The sequence below is a fragment of the Erythrolamprus reginae genome, chromosome 1, assembly GCF_031021105.1.
Source record: "Erythrolamprus reginae isolate rEryReg1 chromosome 1, rEryReg1.hap1, whole genome shotgun sequence".
Lineage (NCBI taxonomy): Eukaryota > Metazoa > Chordata > Lepidosauria > Squamata > Dipsadidae > Erythrolamprus > Erythrolamprus reginae.
This window is the reverse complement of record NC_091950.1, coordinates 328,026,361-328,043,445: the sequence shown is the minus strand read 5'-3', so window position 1 is coordinate 328,043,445 and position 17,085 is coordinate 328,026,361. Positions and strand designations below refer to the sequence as shown.

General features: G+C 39.6%; 1 protein-coding gene across 2 annotated transcripts in view; it reads left to right on the top strand.

Moving 5' to 3' along the window:
• The window catches only part of PRKN (parkin RBR E3 ubiquitin protein ligase), an 890,155-nt gene that overhangs the window by 390,525 nt on the left and 482,545 nt on the right, over positions 1–17,085 (top strand). The gene's annotated exons all lie outside the window — the stretch shown is intronic.

Genomic DNA, 17,085 nt, shown 5'->3' with positions numbered 1-17,085 from the left:
GGTTATTGATATATGTTACCTTATTGTAATGTGATTAAAAACCAGTTGAGTAATTATTCATATTTTATCTTTATTAGAAGAAATAATAAAATAATAAAAATGATAATCTGCTACTTTAAAAAAGTTTCGTGATTTTTAACTTTTTAAAATACTTATTTAAAGCATATTAGATTACCCCCCCTAAGTTTTAGAACTATTTACTTACTTACTTACTTACTTACTTACTTACTTACTTACTTACTTACTTACTTACTTACTTACTTACTTATTTGTGGTATTTATATGCCACTCCAATCTGTTACAAATCTGAGTGGCCTGCAAACTGCAGTAATAAAAACAAAATTAAAAACAAGTAATTACTTTGTTTTCAATCAAGATAAATGCACAGTTCATTACTCAGAAAAATGAAATCAAATGTGCAAATAGAAAATGAGGGAGACCTAACTTATAGAGGCAAAAATGGATTTTAGAAATGTAGCCCATTGTGAATTTTTTTTTTCATTATAAGCCTTGTATAAGCCTGAAGGGCGATATGACTTTTAAAAACTTTCATCAATAGAAGAATAGTTGATAAATCATGAGAAGTCATAGTTCCTCTCAATATATTATTCATCAAATAATGTGTCAAAAATCTAAGCATCAGCATTAAGACAGACAACTAGATATTCTAAAAGGGACTTGAAAGCTACAGGACAGATTGATGGAACTAGATATTCTGAAGAATGTTGGGATAATCAGAAAAGTGGGATATACATCAAAATAAATAACCATATGGGAGTCAGTTTGGTGTAATGTTAAAGTACCAGCTAGAAACCAGGAAACCATGAGTTCTAATTCTGTCTTAGGCACAAATTAGATGGGTGACTTTGGTCCAATCATTCTCTCTAAGCCCAGTCCTGGGCACATCACTTCTGAAAATCTTGCCAAATAAATTTCAGGGACTTTTACAAGCAGTTCCCAGGAATCGGCAGTGATTAGAAGGCACACACATACATAAATAATTAAATATTGTGTCTTGAAATAAAATTAGGTATCATAGCACATGAATAGTTGTCATACATCTCTACCAATGTAGAGTGTGAGACACACAATTATGACTATTATAATTGACATTCAATTTCACAGTTACTGATTGTTGACCATGCAAGTACAAAGATAGTCAGGGGAATGATTGAAACCTGGGAAACAGATCCCTTGTCAGTCAGCAGGATTGCTGATTTATCACCTGCTTATCAGGTACTTAAGAACTGAGAGCTTGGCAGCATAAGCCATCAACACGCCAACCAACCAACAGGAAGGCACCAAATAAATATGACTCATAAAATAGCACAAACACATATTCCAGTAGAAGTTCCCTGAAGATGGGCTCCAGCACAAGTCCAAACGTTCAGAATAGTAAATCACTAGTCCCAGCGACCAACCAAGATTGGATCTTGCATGATTATTATAATTATAAAATAGTTACAAGAAAACAGATCATGACTGATTAAAAAAAAATCCTAAGCAGTTCAACAAAATAATAATTTACCTGAAGATGGATGTGCTCAAGCAAAGGTTAGATAAAATGCCTGCCAGGGATGCTATAATTTGGATATTTGCATGGAATTGGGCTGGATAATGTGGCTTGAATGGTTCCTTTCAAATCAACGGCTCCATCCTTAATGATTCTACAACCCCCCTCTCTATTTTATTAAAACACAACTTATGTATATTTTTTATCTTAGAAAAGAAACTCTCCAGCTAAGATCCATAGGGAACAAGTAGTCTTTCTTCTTTTGCTTTTTTTGTGGGGGTGGTGTCTTTATCTTTGTAAACAATTGAACAGCAATATCCGCTTTGCCAAGAGTCATATCTGGAAATTTTTGATGATCTTAAATTTGTACCAACCAGGGCTTGGTACCAAAGTAGACATCACTAATGTGCCAAGCCTGTGTTTTTGTACTGTGAAATTTTTATAGCTGCCGACAGTCTATAGGGTTGACTGAAGATACGTGCCCAGAAGAAATGTAATTGCCTTATGTACAAGAACAGTGTGTATGAGTGAATAAACCTTAGCCAACTTGGTAAACCTATTTCTGGCACAATGCTAAATTGCACTCGCTGCACCCCACCTGCATTAGCAAACTGTGGAATCTCAGTGGGAACACTTAGAACTGGCTCTCTTTTAAAGAACACACAAAGATGTTTAATTGGCACTCCAGTGAACTATAAAGAAATGTACGGGTGGACATCTAGGGAGTGGAAATTGAGTAGCAAATTGGCTGCTAAAAATCTGGTGACATGGACTATGCAATTATCATTCACATTGGAAGCAGAGATAGGAGAATTCCTTCAAGGTTGATTTGGATTTGGTGAAAGAAGTTATTTCTCGCTCAATTTCTATTTGTCCTTATTATTTTCCCTGGTTAGCTTATGTGTTTTCTTTCTCTCAAGCACTCACCCTCTACTCTTTTCTACTAGATCAATGTTTTTCAAACATCATACTTTTCAGATATGTGGACTTCAACTCCCAGAATTTCCCAGCCACTGTTGCATTGCTGGCTGGGGAATTTTTGGAGTTGTAGTTTGCATATTTTAAAGTTGCCAGATTTGAAGAATATTGCTTTGGACTATGAGTCCATCTAGCCCTGAAGTATTTGTAGTTTTTGAGAGTAGCTTTCCAGAATTTCAAATTATATTTATGTTTCTCTTTCTAGTTAGAAATGTCAGAAGTGAAAGTATGATCTTCTTCCACTGAACTACAGTCTATATCAGTGGTCACCAACCGGTAGTCCGTGGACCACTGGTGGTCTGTGAGAAATTTTGGTGGTCCACAGAAAAATTATTTGCATTTTTTATATTACACGAAATCAGGGGTCCTCAAATTACAGTCTCTAGGACAGATACATGCAATGAATGTTTGTGTTGCTGCAGAAAGTCCCTTTAGGGTCTTTTTGTGTGGGTCAGAGGGAGGGAGAAATTCCAACTTGGAGTCTGCTTCAGCCTTCTGGTGCAGGGCTTTGGGCAAAGGCTGGAGGGAAATGCGGTTGGTGGCAAAGAGCCAGAGGGCCTTGTTCCAGTGAGATTGCATCATGGCCTGGAACAGGCTAACTATCTCAGCCCACTGAATCCAGATGCCGGTACCTGGCCTTGCACTCCTGCAGGTCTTCCCTCTGCTTGGAAAGCCTATGCTTGTAGTCCTCTGTGAGGTGCTTCTGCTGAGCCTCCTCATTCAGATCCAATTTGAACTGAGCCAGATGTTTTGCCAACTCTTTCTCGTGGTGGCTGCTTAGCTCCAACAACTTATGAGGAAGGAAAGGGCCCTGATTCCCTTCACAAGGCACACCTAGGGATGGAGTATAAAGGAGAGTCAGTTGGAAGGGACTCATACTGGTTCTCTGGCTATGTTGCCTTTGTGCCAAGCCCCGGGTAAGCACAAAGTAGTGGACTTCAGGTCTCAGAATCTTTCAGCCAGAATTCCTGTGACAGTTTGAAAAAACAATATCAGCACTCACAGGACAACACGGACAGAATAAATTCACAAAAATTGACCATACTGGAAAATCGACATTAATACATATCCCTGTTTGGAAGTATTTCTTCTAACAGTTTTGGTGAATACAGTGGTACCTCTACCTAAGAACGCCTCTACTTACGAACTTTTCTAGATAAGAACCGGGTGTTCAAGATTTTTTTGCCTCTTCTCAAGAACCATTTTCTACTTACAAACCCGAGCCTCCGAAACTGTAACCAGAAAAGATGGGGAGAAGCCTCTGTGGGGCCTCTCTAGGAATCTCCTGGGAGGAAACAGGGCTGGAAAAGGTGGGGAGAAGCCTCCATGGGGCCTCTGTAGGAATCTCCTGAGAGGAAACAGGGCCTCCACCCTCCCTGTGGTTTGCCCAGTCGCACACATTATTTGCTTTTACATTGATTCCTATGGGAAAAATTGCTTCTTCTTACAAACTTTTCTACTTAAGAAGCTGGTCACAGAACGAAATAAGTTCGTAAGTAGAGGTACCACTGTATTAGGAGAATTTTCCTGGTAAATAATTCCATATAATCCAATTCCTGATAGGACTTTCATACAAGGTATTCATTTCACCAAACTTAGTATCTATATTCTATTTTTTGGGTCAGGGTTCCAAGCAACACACCCAACGAAAGAAGACTCCGAGGCTTGAAGTTCCCCAAAGTGTCATTTTATTAGAGATGTCATATTAGCACATCTGGGAAAACTCGAATCCGGAAGCTTCTGGGTTTTCCCCACCCAAAAGAAAGTACAAGACACTGCCCCAGCACCCACATATCCATCACATGGTACAATCAAGACACCATTTGAACTGGAGATGCCTCCCAGTCACACCCCTCCAGGTTCACGACAGAATGTCCTTGACTCTCAGAGAAAGGAATGTTATTATGACTATGTATTTCCCCAACTCCATACAATCCCCCCTCCCAGTTTCCTACAGCACTAAATGTGACAGTCCTGAAGATCCAATACCCAAGATGGCTTCCAGGCCTGTCACTTTGTTTATTTGGCAAAGTTCAAAATGCTTATTTAAATGTTGTTTGTTGTTGTTGTTTTTTAAAAAATAAACCCTACATGACATAAAGGCCACTTCGTTATTATTTTTTAATTATTACTTTTGCCTGCCAAATAGCTAGATCATCTGATCTCACTTCGTTTTCAATCATTTCAAGTTATCATAGTAGCACAGTAACTCCTATTTGTCATTCCAGAAATGAGCTCATGGGATTTTTTGTTTGCACAGCTTGGAATTTTCATAAATTGGAAACTGAATTTATTTCTGCATATAGTTCCATTGAGAACCCTCATTACTAAAGGCATTATTTGGATTTTTAAACCGTAAAACTCAAGGGTACAAATAGATTGGATACAACATGAAAATGTCTGGATGAATAAAATCATTATTTTTTTATCTTTGAATTTAAGGATTCCAAGGAATCATAACATTAATAAGAAAGGAAATATTTATATTTTTATGCCATGAGTCATTCATAGTTTGTTCAATATACAGTACTTCACAGCATTTTATAGTATAAAGGAAATGCAATCAGAATCAATGATCTAGAATTAGTCCATAACATGAATTCAAAATATTGTTCATAATACTTAAAGTTCCTGAATTATATGGTAGCCAGGAGTTTGAATAAGTAGGGTTTTTTAAAATAAAGGCTCATATTCATATGTGATTTAACAGATTAACAGTCTTATGTTTAGTTTCAAGTTTATAGTTTAATATGATTTAATTTTACCTACCTAAATTATTTATTTATTTATTTATTATTTAGATTTGTATGCCGCCCCTCTCCGACGACTCGGGGCGGCTCACAACAGAATAGAACAAATCATAAATAATCAGAAAACTTTAAAATTTATACAAGCTGTAAAAGAACCCCATAAACTAACAGACGCACACACAAACATACCATGCATAAATTAAACATGCCCGGGGGAGGTGTTTCAGTTCCCCCATGCCTGACGGCAGAGGTGGGTTTTAAGGAGTTTACGGAAGGCAGGGAGAGTAGGGGCAGTTCTAATCTCTGGGGGGAGTTGGTTCCAGAGAGTCGGTGCCGCCACAGAGAAGGCTCTTCCCCTGGGGCCCGCCAACCGACATTGTTTAGTTGACGGGACCCGGAGAAGGCCCACTCTGTGGGACCTAATTGGTCGCTGGGATTCGTGCGGCAGTAGGCGGTCTCGGAGATATTCTGGTCCAGTGCCATGAAGGGCTTTAAAGGTCATAACCAACACTTTGAATTGTGACCGGAAATTGATCGGCAGCCAATGCAGACTGCGGAGTGATGGTGAAACATGGGCATACCTGGGTAAGCCCATGACTGCTCTCGCAGCAGTCTCCAAGCATAGTTAAAAAGACTGTTGTATGCAAAATAAGATTACTGTAATTTTTGCTCCATAAGATACTCTCCCCCCCCCCAAAAAAAAAAGTGTGTGGAAATGTCTATGGAGTGAATATTGTGTCACAGACTGTAGTGTATTACCTCAGGGATCCCTAAGGTTATACTGGTGCTGGTCCTTTTGTGAATAGCAACTGGGCTGCCGTGGTGGAGTCCTTTTATAGTGCTGAATCCCGCCTCTTCTGTCCTTGTCATTGCCCGCCTCTTTTGTTTCTTTTCCACAATGCAGGAGTCAATAGGCAGAGCTGGCACACGAGAAGACACCTATCTGTGATCCTCTCAGGCCTCACCTGATATTTTTTTCCCTATTTTCCTCCTCTAACCTAGATGTATCTTATTGTCAGATGCATCTTGTAGTGCGAAAAATAATATTCATCCTTCGTGTTCGAAGAGGACCTTGACATGCAATGGGTGTCCACAGGTGGCTGGTAAGGCCCATACATGCACAAAATGTTCTGCCACATGTTGGGAAGTCACGTGTGGGCACCATTGTTGTAGCATTTGCAGCTCTGGCTTTGCGGAGTGCTTGCTTCTCTTCTGCTATGAATGTTCTTCTGGTCTCAGATGTCTGGCAGCTTTGGTGGATCAGCATGCGCCATGTTGGTCGATCTTGTGCCAGGGTTTTCCAGGAGGGGGTGTCGATATCGAGGGACTTTCATTGTGTCTTTGTATTGCTTCTTTTGTCCCCTATGCAATCACTTTCCTTTAGGCAGCTCACCTTAGAGGAGCTGTTTAGGGATACGATGGTCTGGCATCCTAGCAACATGGATTGCCCAGCATGTCCGAGCTTTCATCAGCAGGGTTGGAATTGATGTCAGGCCTGCTTTGGAGAAGACCTCAGTGTCAGGCACCTTATCCTGTGAAAAATACTGTAATGCCTAAAATCTTTCTTAAGATTTTGTGGAACATAATATCAGTTGTAGAAAGTTAGCTGGTAAATGGGAGAAAAATTCCAGCGTTGCAAAAATGGAAACTTCCTCCCTCGTCCAAAATTCCAGTTGTCAGGACTCTGGAGGGAGATCAGGGGTGTCCCACCTCGGAAACTATAAGAGGCAACCTGGAGAATTGTGAGAGTTAAACTCCTCAAGTTTTAAAGTTGCTGTGGTTGGATCATCTGAGGTAAGTGATTTTAATCATAGAGTCTCTTTCCTCCAAAAGTTTATTTTCTCAACCCTGACCACATCAGCAAGATCACTTTTATGCAATTGAAATCTATTTAGTTATGTATGTTTCTATAATTATATTATAGAATTTATTATATTATAATTTGAAGTTTTACAATTTTGTTTAATAATAATAATAATAATAATAATAATAATAATAATTTATTGGATTTGTATGCCGCCCCTCTCTGTAGACTCGTTTAAACCTTTGTATTGTTACCTGTTTGGTTCTCATTTGCTTTGTATGTGTTTTATTATTATTATTATTATTATTATTATTATTATTATTATTATTATTAATTAGATGTGTATGCCGCCCCTCTCCGTAGACTCGGGGCGGCTCACAACAGTAATAGTACAATATATAACAAATCCAATAATTAAAAGTCACTAAAAATGCAGCTGAGAGAGCAATCATGGGCTTCCTTAAATATGCCCATGTCACACCAACACTCCACAGTCTGCATTGGTTGCCGATCAGTTTCCGGTCACAATTCAAAGTGTTGGTTATGACCTATAAAGCTCTTCATGGCACCGGACCAGATTACCTCAGGGACCACCTTCTGCCGCACGAATCTCAGCGGCCAGTTAGGTCCCACAGAGTTGGTCTTCTCCGGGTCCCGTCAACTAAACAATGCCACTTGGCAGGACCCAGGAGAAGAGCCGTCTCTGTGGCGGCCCCGGCCCTCTGGAACCAACTCCCCCCAGAGATCAGAATTGCCCCCACCCTCCTTGCCTTTCGTAAGCTACTTAAAACCCACCTCTGCCGCCAGGCATGGGGGAATTAAGACTTTTTTCTCCCCCTAGGCCGTTACAACTGTATACATGGTATGTTTGTATGTATGTTTGGTTTTTATATATTAAGGGGTTTTAATCTGCTTTTAGTATTGGATTTTATTGTATATTGTTCATGATTGTTGTTAGCCGCCCCAAGTTTTTGGAGAGGGGTGGCATATAAATCCAATAGAACTTGAAACTTGAAACTTAAAAAACCCTTATTAAAAAGAAACATACACACAAACATACCATGCATAAACTGCATAGGCCGGGGGGAGAGGTCTCAGTTCCCCCAGGTATGTTGCTTGGAATTTTTGATTTGGGGAAAGATTGTGGGATAGTTTCATTTTGGAAAACCAAACATCAGAAGTAGTGTTATCTTAGTCCTACCTGATAACTTGCTTTGAGCATAATACTTGCTTTATAAGAATGCCAAGGACAGCATTTGCAGATATGATGGTCCACTGGACTATAAAGCAGAAAAATGAGACATTTATACAATGGAATATATTGTTATATATATTTCAACATATCAAGTAGAGGAAGTGATGAGTTTTAACTTTCTTCAGAAATAAAGTAGACGTGTTATCTTCCTGCTGAAAATGTCCGCCTGTTATTTTACTCTTTCACAAATTAATCTAACTTCTTTCTTCTGGTCCACGAAACCTGACAAGCTAGAAAATAACATTCTGGCTGAGCTGCCAGGATATGACTATGTTTGAGACAAAGCAATTTCTCCTCCCCTACTCCCTGTTATTCTGTATCAGAAGCAAAGTTAATGAAAAGAAAACTGAAACTTCTCACAAAGCTAGACACCTGATCTACCCAGAGAAGCCTTTGGTGGGCAGAGTCCAACTGTGCTGTCTAATCTAGAAGATGCTGTCTAACTGGAATATAAGACAACAATTAAAAACAGAATGGGGATAGGGCAGTGCTGTTGTGGCGAATTGCAAAAGTGGAAATGCTGCTTTGTTTTGTAAGATTGTTATTGGAGCAGCATCTGACCTTTTCATTGAGGGGAAAACAGTCCTTTGAATTTGAAGTTTCTGATCTTTTTTTCTTAGACCAATCAACAACCAAAAAACTTAATGGCTTATCGTATTTTCTTTTCAAAGTACAAGTCAATCAAACAAATTGCTTTGATTTTCTTTTTTCCTGTATTTTCAGGGGAAGATGTTTTGATTAATGCTGTTCATCCCAGCATCCCAGCTGATTTGCATTTACTCCCTAACTGTACACTTGTCATTTATGTTTGGTCCTTAGTATTACACAGTGTTGCCAAAACAATCTACCTCAAACTAAGTTTTGAAGAAGAATGTTGGGAACTTTATAGGAGTATTACCCTGTTTTCCCGATAGTAAGACACCCCCGGGGGTTTCAGGGGGGTCGGCTAATATAAGCCGTACCCCGAAAGTAAGACATATGTCTTACTTTCGGGGAAACACGGGGGTATTGCCGGGGGGGAGCCCGATGACGTCGCTTCCAAGCTCCCCGCGCGCCCCTCGCCTTCGCCGCGGCGCGGCGCCACCACCTCTTCCTCGGCTTGGCAAAGCGAAGGACGGCGCTGGTCCGAAGCGAGCCGAGCGGGCGGCGGCTTGCAGCGAACGCGCTCGTCCCAGCAACCGAGTCCTGCCAAGGCTCGGCTGCAAGCGGACAGCGAGGCCGACCAGCTCCGAGGCGAGCGGCCGGAGCTGCGCCCTCCTTCGCCCGCCTCCTTTCCGGCAGGCAGGTGGGGCTGCCCAACTGCGCAGAGCGGCTCCTCCTCTCCAGACACACACTTCCCCGACACTCGTCTGTGGCTCCACGCGTGCACGCCGCTTGGAGCCCTGAGGTTGAACTTGGAAAAGGGCTCACGAGGCTCCTGTCCCGCGGCTGCCCTTCTGGACTCTGGGGAGATGCTTTCGGGAACGCGACCCTTTCAATTTTTTTCCAATGTAAGACATACCCCGAAAGTAAGACGTAGTGGGGCTTTTGGGGGTAAAAAGAAAGTAAGACACTGTCTTACTTTCGGGGAAACACGGTATTACCTCAATACAACACAGGCAAGATGGTTAAGATAAAGTCTAAGCTGATTGCTATCTAATGCCAGTAACATTGGCCAGAGACCAAGTATGAACATGTAGTCTCTTGTACCTAATTATAGTCTATCCTCTGATGTATGTACGTATGTATGTATGTATGTATGTATGTATGTATGCATGCATGAGGGAGGGAAGGAGGGAGACTGCTTATAAAATGGTGTTTCTTTTGCATTCCAAAAAGCCACAATTTGAGATACCAAACTTATATGAAAAATTATTAATACTTTTATTCAATTCTGTATATATACACCTACAAATATAGATAGCACACACACACATATACATTTATGTATGAGTGTGTAGGTGTGTGTGTGTGTGTGTATGTAATAACAACAGAGTTCGAAGAAATCTTGGAAGTCTTCTAGTCCAACCTACACACACACACACACACTTACATACACAAACAGACACACAAAATGTTCACATAGATACAGCGATGGGCTATGAGCCGGAACGCTAAATTGTGCTTGCCGCCGCAGCTCGTAAGTTCTTGCGGGACCAGTGCGATTTTGCTGCTGCACCTGTGGAGGTAGCAAAATTGCACCCGTGTTTCGGCGAAGTTTTACCTGCGGCTCCATGCGCGATTTTGCTACCTCTACAGGTGCAGCAGCAAAATTGCGCTGGTCCCACAAGAACTTATGAGACACGGCGGCGAGCACAATTTAGCGTTCCGGCTCGTAGCCCACCGCTGCACAGATAGATATGGCATGCATACTGTATATTATTGTGTATTCATCCGTGTGAAAACATTTTCCATATATATGAGATATTAGTATTAGATATTTCTAATAGTGGAGGTTGCGAATGCCCCAACACTCAACACATTCAAAAAGAGATTAGACTGCCATCTGACTGTATATATCTCTTAAACCTTGTAGTTTAAATGCTTGTTTGAAAAATAGTTTCTAATAAGTGCTTCAAAAGTGCTCTTTTAAATAGATTGTTTTGGTTTCTCAGTAATAAAACCTCTATCTCCATAATACATTTATAAGGATCTCCCATGTTCTCTTTCAATTTTTTTAAAACTTATTGTGTTAATCTATTTAATACAGAAAACTGCTAATTAAAGTTAACCACCTGAAAAGTAAATTAATCCATTTATACAATGAATTGATCTCTTTTCTGAATATGCCAAACATTTCCGCTCACAAACTACTCTCGTACAAAAAATACAATACAGTACATAGTACATACACTTTCCTTTATTCAGCACAAGTAACAACAAATTAGTAAGTATTTTTATGAAATGAAACATTTGAGAAGGTTATAATAAAGGACAGAGACCCAGATTGGATATATTTGTTAATTTATTTATAAAATTGATTGTGTCTGTTGCAACCTGGGTGACATATTCTTTGCAAATAGAAAAGAACACGTAGACAAAATATACAGATGTGCGGAAAAGTATAAACTGACGATGCAGATCAAAGGACTATACAACTCAGAATATTATGACACCTGGCAAAGATGGTACAATTGGATGGTGAAATAAATTAATTAAAACTGTGATAAAATAAGAAAGCACCTACAAATACAGGAACTATGTAAATATGAATAATCTGTGTAAATAACGTAAACTTTAAAAATGACAGTAAGCAATAGAACAGATATAATTTAAGAAATCGGTTCTAATCTGTGCAAAATTATTGTGATGTTTTTAAAACTGAAAAAATTGAATAAATCGTTTTTTTAAAAAGAAAAGAACATGTATCTGTGGGGTGGGGGAAACCTCACAAGCTCTAGAAAATGCCAAATAAGATATAAGGGGACAATATAGCTTGAATGAAAACAAAATTTCAGATTTCAAGAGCTCTTTGCAACAAGGTCAGAATGGGTTTCAAACCCTTGGCAAGATATTCTAGAAGTCAGATGAGAAGGCACACTTCCTAGATTCCACCAGGCAATATGGATGGAAACTGAACATATCAAACAGGCCTGATCATATAGAAATGATAGAAGACAGGGAGAAGAAATAATTGACTAATAAGGCATTCAGAACTCTAAATTCAGCCAAAGGATAATCTTTAGAGGCAATCCAACTTTTCATTAGAAAAGGTTGCAGCCATTTGAATCTTTACTCATTCACTTGCTCTTAAGAGCTCTTCTGTTTTTCTGAAGGAATGCAGGATGACACTACACTACTATACTCTAATCCCACATTTTAATTGTTACTATAGTTCAAACAGACTTACCTAGTTGTCAACGATCTTGAAAAGACCATAATTTGCTCACTGGTTTTTTTTATAAGTAGATTCTTCATTCTTCATTCTTCTCTGAAACATACTTATAATGGTTCATTTCCATTACAGTTTATGTGAATTACTGAACAGCTCTTTGTAATGGAGAATTTGAGGAAATTAAAAGAGAGATTAAATAAAACGAATCTATTATAACCTCTGTAATAAATATAAATAAACATGCAATGAGTGTTTTTTCCTCCTTCCACCCTTCTTCAAAGTAAGAACAAAAAGACAGACTGTGCTTATGAAACAAAAGCAGCAGAATTATATAATGTACAGAATTAATTTACAGAATAAGTTAATTTATTGTAGAGTGCCTTGCAAATGAAATTTACCACCATAACAGATACCCCAGTAACCTAATATCCTTACGAGGATTTATATGATATGCTGAAAAGTCAAAATGGTTAAGCCAGTTGGGAAATCTTTTTAGAAGATCCATATCTTATTACAGTTTATTATATTCAGTTGTCCAAGTATGATGAAGGTCACTTTAAATCAGCTTCTAATCTTTGCCTCAGAGGTTTTCCATACTTCGTATGTGTTCTTCAGTCATGTGTTCTTTCATAGTTCGAAACAATGTCCATAGATACTATATACAGATATTAGAAAGCTTTTTTTAAAATAAATTTTATTTACATATATGGTACCTCAAGATACGAACCCCTCGTCTTACGAACAACTCGTGATACGAACCCGGGGTTCAGAAAAATTTTGCCTCTTACGAACTTTTTTCGAGTTACGAATCGGCGTTCGGAGACTGCTGGGAAGCCGCGCGGCTGTTTTAAAAGGTGACAGCCGGGCGGCAGGGCTTCCCAGAAGCCTCCCGAACGCCGGTTCGTAACTCGAACAAAGTTCATAAGAAGAGGCAAAATTTTTCTGAACCCCGGGTTCAGTTCGGGGGGGTGCTGGGAAGCCCCCCAGGCCGGCTGCGACCTTTTAAAACAGCCGCGCGGCTTCCCAGCTGTCTCCCGAAGCTGAACGCGGAAGTTCGGCTTTGGCGTTCGGCTTCAGGAGACAGCTGGGAAGCGGCGCGGCTGTTTTAAAAGGTCGCAGCTGGCCTGGGAGGCTTCCCAGCACCCCCCTGAACCCGGGTTCAGGTTTCGGGGGGTGCTGGGAAGCCCCCCAGGCCGGCTGCGACCTTTTAAAACAGCCGCGCGGCTTCCCAGCTGTCTCCCGAAGCCGAACGCGGAAGTTCGGCTTTGGCGTTCGGCTTCAGGAGACAGCTGGGAAGCGGCGCGGCTGTTTTAAAAGGTCGCAGCCGGCCTGGGGGGCTTCCCAGCACCCCCCGAACCTGGGTTCGGGGTTTGGGGGGGTGCTGGGAAGCCCCCCAGGCCGGCTGCGACCTTTTAAAACAGCCACGTGGCTTCCCAGCAGTCGCCGAAAGCCGTTTTTTTGCAGGGGTTTTTTTGGTTGCACGGATTAATTGACTTTACATTGTTTCCTATGGGAAACAATGTTTCGTCTTACGAACCTTTCGTCTTACGAACCTCCTCCTTGCACCAATTAAGTTCGTATCATGAGGTATTACTGTATACAATGAGACATTAACGACAAACAATACATTTACATAAAAAATGAGAAAACAAGCAAGAGATATGTTTCTTCTCTTCTCCTATAGTAGGGACTGTTGACAGCGTCCTCTCTTTTTTTAAATTTCTTTGTTAAGACCAGTGGTTTAAGTTGTATATTGTTATAGTTAAGTTCTTATGTTATAGATTCTTATCAAATAAACAAAGCAAAATTTGTATTGATTGTTTAAGAAGATTGTTCTTTAAGTTATTTCTTTATCTCGCAGCACTATAAAGAGATGTTCTTTTATTTAACCAGATGTAAAATTCTTTCCATATTTGGTAATATTTCATTTTTTCTTTTTCTTTTAGTTCCATTGTTAATTTATCTGCTTCAGCACAATCTAACATTTTTTTTATTAAATTCAGTTCGTTTGGCATATTTTCATTTTTCCAAAATTGTGCTATGGCTATTCTCGTTGATGTTATTAAATCTTGTATCAAGTAGTAATGTTCCTTATTCATCAATAAGGAATAAATAAGAATAAGGATATTAGAAAGCTTTTTAATAACACTTCATGTCAGAGAAGCAAACAATGATTAAAATCAAAATAAATTATTCTTTTTTAGAAAGTAGTAAACAAGGACATTATATTCATTTCTAGTTCCAACATTTTCCTACAGAAAGAGTGTATGTGTGTGTGAGAGAGAGAGAGAGGGGGGGAGGGAGGGAGAGAGAGAGAGAGAGAGAGAGCATGCACAGAGAATAGAGAAAAATTGACAAATGTATAGTTAGTTCTTCCTGGTAAAAACTTGATTGCTGCACCATAAGGCAGGTTACTAAGCAATGTAAAATATTGAGTAATAAGCTCTTCAGTTGGCATTAGATGATGTTACTCTATATGATTTTACTGCTTCTGTCTCCTTTTTCCACTTCACTGGTAACTGCTTGGGTAGACAAACTTATCAGAATTATTCCTAAGTGATGCTGGTAAAAATGCTGGAAAGCACATTTGCGAAAGCTGCCTCTTGCACAATTTTTTCTTCATATACAGTTTCTCCAACAATAGCATCCATGTTAAACCTCTGCTATTTTTGTTCATCTTTGTTTTCTTGGATCTGAGCTGGAATAAAAGCCATGTACCCTCTAAGAAAAATCCCCCATCTTTGTTTTGCATTATCTTGTTTTGATTACCATAATTATTTCTCAGCAGATGCTCACTGTCTTCTAAGGACTGAGCTCTCTCGTGTGGTTGCTTTAAAGGAACACCTTGACAGCTTTTGGGCAACTGCAACATTAAATGACTGGTGATGTCCTTTTAAAAGCCACAATCAATCCATTTCAATTTATTTTATCTCTTTGTTTAGGAGAGTGTCCTGTCATGGCTTAATTTGCAAAGAGGTGTTCAATCACTGTTGTCTATAGACCCCTTTCACTTGATACTGATCCACGACCAAGGATCACAGTTTCCAAATACACAAGAGAATACATTTTATGTAAATGACGACTGACAGATTAGCATAATGTTTTCCAGGCGGTGCAAGGCTGGTCCTGCATATCTATATCTTGTCCCCAACAACTGAAAACATTTGATAGGTGCCGAGAGTGACAGAAGGAGGGGAAGGCGAGTTCATAAGTGGTAGAGATTTACAACATTGCCAGTTTCTTTCACAGTACAAAGGCATTAGTGAAAGTGACAGGCACAAGTTATGAGCCATTTACTTGGGCTATCAGGAAGGATTTAATCTCACTAGGGTCAGGGACTGGCGTATTCACCCGGAATTGGTGGTTCTGTGATAGCCTGTATTGGCAGGCCTGGAGTGCAGAGATAAGAGTTTAAGTCTAGCTGGAATTGGAAGCTGTAGAATTAGCTGGGTTGGCTTGCTGCAGCCCATTTGGTTTCTCTATTCTGAAATGCCTCCGAACTGCTAGCAGCTCAGGGATTTTGGTTCTAGGCGCTATGCACAAGACAAAATGTTGATCATGGCTGTGCTGTTCCTGGTGTGGGAAGTGTAATATAGAAACATAGAAGACTGACAGCAGAAAAAGACCTCATGATCCATCTAGTCTGCCCTTATACTATTTTCTGTATTTTATCTTAGGATGGATATATGTTTATCCCAGGCATGTTTAAATTCAGTTACTGTGGATTTATCTACCACGTCTATTGGAAGTTTGTTCCAAGGATCTACTACTTTTTCAGTAAAATAATATTTTCTCATGTTGCTTTTGATCTTTCCCCCAACTAACTTCAGATTGTGTCCCCTTGTTCTTGTGTTCACTTTCCTATTAAAAAGACTTCCCTCCTGAACCTTATTTAACCCTTTAACATATTTAAATGTTTCGATCATGTCCCCCCTTTTCCTTCTGTCCTCCAGACTATACAGATTGAGTTCATTAAGTCTTTCCTGATACGTTTTATGCTTAAGACCTTCCACCATTCTTGTAGCCCGTCTTTGGACCCGTTCAATTTTGTCAATATCTTTTTGTAGGCGAAGTCTCCAGAACTGAACACAGTATTCCAAATGTGGTCTCACCAGCACTCTATATAGCGGGATCATAATCTCCCTCTTCTGCTTGTTATACCTCTAGCTATGCAGCCAAGCATCCTACTTGCTTTCCCTACCAGCTGACTGCACTGTTCACCCATTTTGAGACTGTCAGAAATCACTACCCCTAAATCCTTTTTTTCTGATGTTTCTGATGTTTTTGCTAACACAGAACTGCCAATAAAATACTCAGATTGAAGATTCCTTTTCCCCAAGTGCATTATTTTACATTTGGAAACATTAAACTGCAGTTTCCATTGCTTTGACCATTTATCTAGTACTGTAAAGCTAAATCATTTACCATATTACAGACGCCTCCAGGAATATCAACTCTATTGCACACTTTAGAGTCATCGGCAAATAGGCAAACCTTCCCTACCAAACCTTCCCCTATGTCACTCACAAACATATTAAAAAGAATAGGATCCAGAACAGATCCTTGTGGCATACCGTATAGTTGAAATATCAACTATACAAGATTCAGTCTTCTTAATTTTCTTTAAAAAGTATGCATACTTGCCATCAGAAGGCAAGTACGGTATATTATATTCTTAAAGAGTTAGGAGTAGGAAGATGGAGGAATAAGTCTGCTCTCAGCCTTGAAACCTCACCAGATTACTTTACTCCACTCATTTGCGCTCTGTCCAGCTTACTGTATAGACTTGTTATGGGGGTAAAATGAAAAGAGGAGGGTCAAAAATCATCCAGAACTTGTTAAAAAATGGGTGGGATTAGTTTTACAAATAAATCCACCATTCAGTCCAGAAATTAAAAGCTCTTTGCCTTCTATTAAAATCTAAAGCTGGTTGTAACTGTTTTCCTTAAGTTTAGAACAAGTAGAATGAAA